This window comes from Apium graveolens, chromosome 3, assembly GCF_009905375.1.
Source record: "Apium graveolens cultivar Ventura chromosome 3, ASM990537v1, whole genome shotgun sequence".
NCBI classification, from domain to species: domain Eukaryota; kingdom Viridiplantae; phylum Streptophyta; class Magnoliopsida; order Apiales; family Apiaceae; genus Apium; species Apium graveolens.
Window position 1 is genome coordinate 266,478,657 of NC_133649.1, and position 8,601 is coordinate 266,487,257.

Here is an 8,601-nt window from a genome sequence, read left to right on the forward strand (position 1 = left end):
CAGTATTGAGAGAAAGGAGATGATTCTGTCAACAACAGATTTCTATCTGTAAGAAAGGGTTATTAAGTGACGCCTCTTGACAATGCTCCACTCGATCTGGGAATCATCTGATTATCGATTACTGATTTGAAATATTTAATTTAAAAGGAAGAATCTCTTTATAATATGATTATGATTGTAACGTAATATAATCCCTCTAAAATTAAATAATATCAAGTAAGTAATTGGCCAATGACACAACGGGCTTGTGTCGGTCATAGCCTTCCAACATGGTAGAAAGTGGTTCTTATTTTTAAATCATTGTCGTTTCAGTGCTACAGCCGAGGGCTTTGATTTCGAAATAATAAATACTTGTCTATTACATAGAGATGTGTACATTGAATTAGAATCTAAAGGTCGGTACTGTGCCACAGCCGTGGGCCGGTGGAGACTGATTCAATTGTACGAAATGTTGGGTTAGACTTGACTTAGAATATTGAGTTTGTCGTGCCACAGCCGTGACTCAATTATTCAAGACGCTAAACTTATGTTAGGGAATAACATAAGATGTAATTGACTAAGAGTTGTCTGCCTATTGAACATCACATGACGTTTCGTGCCACAGCCGAGGTTGTGTGATGGAATGTAGGATCCCTATTCCCACTAGCACTATGAATGCTTAATTTTCACTTAGGGGGTTGAAAAAATTAGATAAACTAATGGGAGACACTTATGAATAAAGACCCGATTCATATAGTGTTTTGAAATGAAACTGAATATTTGCTAAGTGTTGTTATATGTTTATCATTTACAGATTTACTATATTCGTCATGTCTTCTGCACTATCACTCCGGAGCATACTAGATGCTCACAAGTTGACTGGTCCTAATTTAGCTGTTTGTTTTCACTGTAACAAGTTGGGGCACTGGAAGAGGAACTGCAAGGTTTACCTTGCAGAATTGAAGAAGAAGAAGGGTAGTAAGACTACCGTTTCTGATTCAGGCATGTTCATGATCGAAGTTAATATGTCACTAGGTCAAATTTCTACATGGGTATTAGATACCGCTTAGTGGTTCTCATATTTGCAATTCGTTGTAAGGACTAAAGGGAAGTAGGACTCTTGAAAAAGATGAGGTCATTCTACGTATGGGCAATGGAGCAAGGGTTGCGGCCATATCTGTAGGATCATTTAGTTTACATATGCCTACGGGAAAGACTATTATTCTGAATAATTGTTATTACGTTCCCTCTATTGTCAGGAATATTATTTCTATCCCTATGTTGGATTTGGATGGTTTTTCATTTATTATTAAGAATAATGAATGTTCTATCCTTAGAGATAATGTTCTTTATGGACGTGGTATTATAAATAATGGTCTGTATGTATGTGACGTAGAGCATGATTTACTTCAGATTGAACAAACTAATAAAAGAAAACGAGATGATGAAAATCTGACCTATTTATGGCACTGTAGGCTAGGTCATATTAGTGAAAATAGACTGCGGATATTGCATAAGGAAGGGTTACTTGACCCCTTTGATTTTGAATCATATCCTACATGCGAGTCTTGTCTATTGGGTAAAATGACCAAATCTCCATTTAGTGGACATGGAGAGAGGGCTGCAGATTTTCTAGGATTGGTACACACAGATGTATGTGGACCAATGTCTACGCAAGCCATGGGTGGATTTTCGTACTTCATTACTTTCATAGATGATCGATCTAGATTCGGATATGTGTATTTGATGAAACACAAGTCTGAAGCCTTTGAAAAGTTCAAAGAATATAAGCATGAAGTGGAGAAACAAACCAAACATAGTATTATAACTCTTCGATCAGATCGAGGTGGTGAATACTTGAATGGAGAGTTTCTAGATTATCTCAAAGAAAATGGTATAGTCTCCCAATGGACTCCTCCATATACTCCACAGTTGAATGGGGTATCTGAAAGGAGAAATCGAACTTTGTTAGACATGGTTCGGTCCATGATGAGCTATGCGAATCTTCCAGTATTCCTATTGGGTTATGCATTGGAAACCTCAGCATATTTACTGAATAAGGTGCCTTCCAAATCTGTTCCTCAAACTCCTTATGAGATATGGAAAGAAAGGAAACCGAGTCTTAAACACTGTTAAGATTTGGGGATGTCCAGCTTATGTCAAGAAAGTTGACCCAGATAAGCTGGAATCTCGATCCGTAAAATGTAATTTTGTGGGATATCCTAAAGAGACTTTGGGGTATTACTTTTACACCGATCATCGGGTGTTTGTCTCCAGACATGTTACCTTCTTGGAAAAGGATTTTATCCTTGAAGGAAACAGTGGGAGCAAAATTGAACTTGATAAAGTTCAAGAAGCACAAACTACTACGGATCAAGTGGAAACACCTGTTCAGACTGAACAACCTTCTGTGGAACAACCCATTCATAGGACAGGGAGAATGTCTCGCCAACCTGAGAGGTATTATGACCTTGTCATTGAGAATGACAATGAATTGTCAATCATTGATGATGACAACCCTGTGACCTGTAATGAGGCTATGAGTAGTGTTGACTCAGAGAAATGGCATAGTGCCATGAAATCCGAAATGGAATCTATGTATACCAACCAAGTATGGACTCTGGTTGAGGCGCCTGAAGGTGTTAAGCCTATTGGGTGCAAGTGGATATACAAAAGAAAGATTGGAGCAGATGGCCAGGTGGAGACCTACAAGGCCAGGCTCGTGGCAAAAGGATTCAAACAAAGGCAAGGGATTGTCTTTGATGAAATTTTTTTGCATGTAGCCCTGTTAAAATCAATTCGGATTTTGTTTGCGATTGTTGCTTACTACGACTATGAGATCTGGCAAATGGACGTGAAAATGGCCTTCCTCAATGGGGAACTTGAGGAGGAAGTGTATATGACACAGCCAGAGGGTTTTCTTTCCAAGGGAAATGAACACCTAGTGTGTAAGCTGCTGCGAACCATATATGGTTTAAGGCAAGCTTCTCGTAGATGGAACATCCGTTTTGATGAGACAATCAAAGAGTTTCGTTTTATCAAAAACATAGATGAACCATGTGTCTACAAGAAGGTTAGTGGGAGCACGGTAACATTTCTTGTATTGTATATGGATGACATACTTCTTATAGGAAATGATATACCGATGCTACAATCAGTCAAAGTATGGCTATCAAAGAACTTCACTATGAAGGACTTGGGAGAAGCATCCTACATTCTCGGTATGAAGATCTATAGAGATAGATCTAGAAGAATGATAGGTCTTATCTAGGGTACATACATCCAGAAAGTGCTTAAAAGGTTTAGCATGGAAAACTCCAAAAGAAGTCTCATACCGATGAGCCATGGAGTGTCCCTTTCCGAAAAAATGTCTCCTAAGACACCTGAGGAAAGAGAGCGTATGAGTAAGATTCCTTATGCTTCAACAATAGGATCTATCATATATGCGATGTTGTGTACAAGGCCTGATGTTGCTTATTCAATTAGTGTGACGAGCAGATATCAGTCCAATCCAGGTGAAGACCACTGGAAAGCAGTGAAAAACATCCTTAAGTGCTTGCGAAGGACTCAGGACATTTTTTGTTTTTTGGTGGTGAATCAGAGTTGAAAATAGAGGAGATGTCAATGTCGAGAGAGTTGACACACATAACAACGTAGCAGACCCACTCACAAAGCCACTTTCTCAGAGTCACTTTGATCGTCATAAAGACAAGATGGGTATTAGATACCAGAGTGATTGGCTTAGTACAAGTGGGTGATTGAAAGAATTATGTCCTAAGTCCAATCATGTATGAGGATTTAGGAATAACTTTTATGTAATCTGTTTTGATTTCATTGATATTAATAAAAGACTTGTTTTGTTTTTATTGCGGGCTCTATCTATTTAAATGTTTAAATAAGATATACCACAGTTTAGAGTAAAACTTTTTATGGATTGTGATGAGATGATAATAATGAGACCTAAAAGATGATAACTCTAAACTTAAATAGTTCCTGGTCGTAGGATTACTACTGGTAATTAATAATCCACAAAGATCGGTACATACTATGCTTGCTTCATTATGAAGGATGTCTGTTCTCATAGACATTTGTGTGGTGACACTATAGCTAGTATATAGGTGCTTATCATAGAATAAGTTCACTGAACATGACTCACACAGCTGAACAACTGATGGAGTTCACTCACGTGTCAGCAGTTGTTCATATAGTGATAGTTGTACAAGTATCCTTAGACTTGAGGTCATCATAGTCATCTTGTGTACACTAAACTATGCTTTGGTTTAGTTCTTAGTCTCAAGGGACAATTATAAGGGCTCTACTGGGTATAGGAATTTGTACACGAAGATAGTGTATGATCAATAAAGGATCTACCCCTTCCAGTGTAGTGATAAGTGGCATTTTATACCACTTAGAACATCTTAAAATGGCTTAAATTGGTGCCTTGAAATCAAGTATTTTGTGTATTTGATGCGTTTTTCTAGTGTTTATGCATTTCAGGGTATTAGTTCCATTTCGGAGGAGTAATCACCAAGAATAAGCCTTGGCATGTGTTCACCATTGCAAGAGGAAAGAAATGGGCAGATTACTGCGAAGAAACGGAGCAAACTCAGGAATTTTCCAGAAGGGTCCTGAGCGCCCGCTCAGCAATGCTGAGCGGCCGCGCAGGGTCGGGAAATTAAATAATTATTTTTAGAACTTCTACTTCTGTTTGGCTTCCACTTCTATGTAATCTGAGTTTTATGGGACTATTATATAAGTAGATTTGGAGACGTTTTCACGAGAGAGGATCGTGGTATTACGCAAGGAGCGAAGGAGATAAGGAAGAAGACCGTTTTAGCACACAATAACGAAGAGGACGCATATTATCTCGTGATTCTTGTTTCGATGTAACGTTGGATGCTAGTTTTCTTATTTTGAACCTATTTACTCTTGTGACGTACTCTAATTTAATATAATTAGTTTAGTTATTATTTTATTGTGTTTGTTTATCATGATTTCATATGAACCCATGATGACGATGAGTGCTATTATGGGCTAATCGTGATCATGGGGTTGCAACAGATTTACTATGGAATTTTTTAGTTAATTGTTTAATACTTTAGTGTGTGATGATTGTATGATATCTAGTATTGGTTGTGCGTATTCGTCTTATGTGCGTCGCGAACATATAAGATAGGGTGTTAATCTCTTGTGAAGCGACGGTGGATCTTGAGATTTAGAATTTGCCATGCTAGCATAGGTTCATGTACGGTGTGCATGATTAGTGGGTAACTCTAACAGTTTTATTTGCCGTGTGTAATCAAAAGGGATAACTTGTGCTTAAATCGTTGTGTTGTCAATTTCTGTAGACATATAGGAACTCAACATAATTGATGACTATTCAACGTCTATCTTAATTGTGGATGTTTGGTAGACTGGTATTAGTACAATGAAAGTTGGCTTTTATTAGTTTCGTGTTATTCGATTAATATCATCACTGTCCATGCTAAAGGTAATAACAATAGCTATTGAAGGAAGTAGTAATAAAGTTGTGATCTCATGAGTGTTTTAATATTGTTAATTTGAAGTGTTAATTAAGTGATTAATTAAGTAGTTAATTGTAGTTAATGTTTAGTCAACAATTCTAAGTATTAGTGTCTTAACATTGAGAAGTAATCATACATTGGTGCATGAGTTTAATTAGACAATAAATTAGTCTGAGTCTCTGTGGGAACGAACTAGAAAGTATTCTATATTACTTGCAAATGCACATACTTGCGTGAATATTAGCGCGTGTTTTCGCCCTAACAAGTTTTTGGCGCCGCTGCCGGGGACTCGGCGTATTTGTTTAGTTTATGTACTTACCATCATTGGTCATTAGGACTCAGTGATTTGGACGTAGTAGTTACTTATTGTTTCCGGTTGTGTTTCAGGTACTTTAGCGAGCGTTTATGCAAACTCGTTCTCGTACTCGCAAGAGGACTTTAGATACAGCTGAGGAGACAGACGAAGTTCTTGATATTTCGGAGAAGTTAGATTTTGAAGATTCAGATTCAGGAACTGAGCGGAAAGAACCAGTAAACATGGGTGATCGTATTGTTCAAGCTGATCCAGCTCTTATGGATTTTTCTCGGCCAAAAATTGATGACATTCAGTCAAGCATTCTTCATCCGGCTATTCAAGCTAACACCTTTGAAATCACGCCGGGCACTATTCAGATGGTGCAGAATTCTGTTTCTTTTGGAGGAGCGGTGACTGAAGACCCCAATATGCACATAAGGAATTTTGTCGAGATCTGCAACACTTTTAAGTATAATGGCGTGACTGATGAGGCTATCAAGCTGAGGCTTTTCCCATTCTCACTGAGGGATAAAGCTAAGGACTGGTTACATTCTGAACCAGCTGGGTCCATCACTACGTGGCAAGATCTTACGTAAAAGTTTCTGGTGAAGTTTTATCCGATGGCAAAGACTGCTGCTTTGAGGAGTGCTCTTACTCAGTTTGCGCAGCAACCTACAGAATCTATGTGTGAAGCTTGGGAACGATACAAGGAAATGTTGAGAAAGTGTCCACATCATGGAATGCCCGATTGGATGGTGATCACTGGTTTCTATAATGGTTTGGGGGCCCAATCTCGGCCCATGCTCGATGCAGCAGCTGGAGGCGCTTTATGGGCTAAAAGCAATACTGAGGCTTATAATCTTATCGAGACTATGGCTGCAAATGAGCATCAAAACCCAACTCAGAGGATGATGCCTGGTAAGGTAGCAGGTATTCTGGAAGTCGATGCAGCCACCGCTATTGCAGCACAACTTCAAGCGCTGTCAATGAAGGTTGATTCTCTGGCTACATATGGAGTTAATCAAATAACTATGGTTTGTGAGCTTTGTGCAGGTTCTCATGCTACGGATCAGTGTTCTCTTGTTAATGAATCTGTTCAATATGTGAATAATTATCAGTGACAACAGCAGCCTGTGCCAGCTACCTATCATCCTAATAACAGAAATCATCCAAATTTCAGCTGGGAGAATAATCAGAATGCTATTCAGCCCCCATATCAGCAAGGCGTGAATAAACAGTTTAACCCACCTGGATTCCAGCAACCACAACAGTATGCTCAAAGGCAATCATATCCTCAACAGGGAAGTGCAGCTGCACCTACTAGTGCTGATTTTGAGGAACTTAAGCTGTTATGCAAGAGTCAGGCGGTTTCTATCAAGACCTTGGAAAATCAAATCGGTCAATTAGCCAATGCAGTGCTCAATCGTCAACCTGGCACTCTTCCCAGTGACACGGAAGTACCAGGCAGGAAGGAAGCTAAAGAGCAAGTCAAGGCTATTACCTTAAGGTCTGGAAAAGTTGCTGATGCTGAAAAGGCAAAAGAAGGAGAAGCTGAAATTAGAGATGAAGAAGTTAAGCAAAAGGAGAAAGCGGCGGAACCAAGGAAGACTACTGTTGAACACACTCTGCCTGAGGGTAATACAGGGGAGAAACAGCTCTATCCTCCACCACCTTTTCCTAAGAGATTGCAGCAACAAAAGCTGGATAGACAGTTCGGTAAGTTTCTGGAGGTGTTCAAGAAACTTCACATCAATATACCTTTCGCTGAGGCTCTGGAGCAAATGCCTAGTTATGCGAAGTTTATGAAGAGTATTCTTTCAAGGAAGGTGAAACTGGATGACCTTGAGACCGTTGCTCTCACGGAAGAATGCAGTGCTGTTCTACAGCAAAAGTTACCGCCAAAACAGAAAGATCCAGGTAGCTTCACCATTCTTTGCACCATTGGCAAGTTGACTTTTGACAAGTGCCTTTGTGATTTTGGAGCAAGCATCAATCTGATGCCGTTGTCGATCTTTAAAAAGTTGGATTTGCCTGATCCAAAGCCCACATACATGTCTCTACAATTGGCTGATCGTTCCATTACTTACCCAAGGGGCATAGTGGAGGATGTGCTAGTCAAGGTGGATAAGCTCTTCTTTCCTGCAGATTTTGTTATTCTGGATTTTGAGGAAGATAAGAAGATTCCCATAATCTTGGGAAGACCTTTCTTGGCTACTGGCCGTACCTTGATAGATGTACAAAAAGGTGAACTTACTATGCGGGTACAAGATCAGGATGCGACCTTCAACGTATTCAAGGCAATAAAATTCCCTACCGAAGATGAGGAGTGCTTAAAAGTGGATGTGATTGATTCTGCGGTTACTTCGGAACTCGATCGCATGCTCATGTCTGACGCATTGGAAAAGGCCTTAGTGGGGGATTTTGATAGTGATTATGAAGATGACAACGAGCAATTACAATATCTGAACGCTTCTCCCTGGAAGCGAAAGCTGGACATGCCGTTTGAATCTCTTGGTACTTCTGACCTCAAGAATGCTGAAGGAAAGCTCAAACCATCAATAGAGGAAGCACCTACCTTGGAGCTCAAGCCATTACCTGAACACTTGAGGTATGCTTTTTTAGGTGATGCATCTAATTTACCTGTTATTATTGCATCTGACCTTTCAGGTAGTGAGGAAGACAAGCTCTTAAGGATTTTGAGAGAATTCAAATCGGCTATTGGATGGACCATAGCAGACATCAAGGGGATAAGTCCTTCATATTGTATGCATAAAATTCTACTAGAGGAAGGTAGTAAGCCGA

General features: G+C 39.5%; 1 non-coding gene across 1 annotated transcript; it reads right to left on the bottom strand.

The window, feature by feature from the left end:
• Positions 1–6,434: 6,434 nt before the first annotated feature.
• On the bottom strand, positions 6,435–6,541 carry LOC141715470 (small nucleolar RNA R71). The gene has a single exon (XR_012572232.1). It is a non-coding gene; the product is annotated as a small nucleolar RNA R71 (small nucleolar RNA).
• Between the last annotated feature and the right edge of the window lie 2,060 nt (positions 6,542–8,601).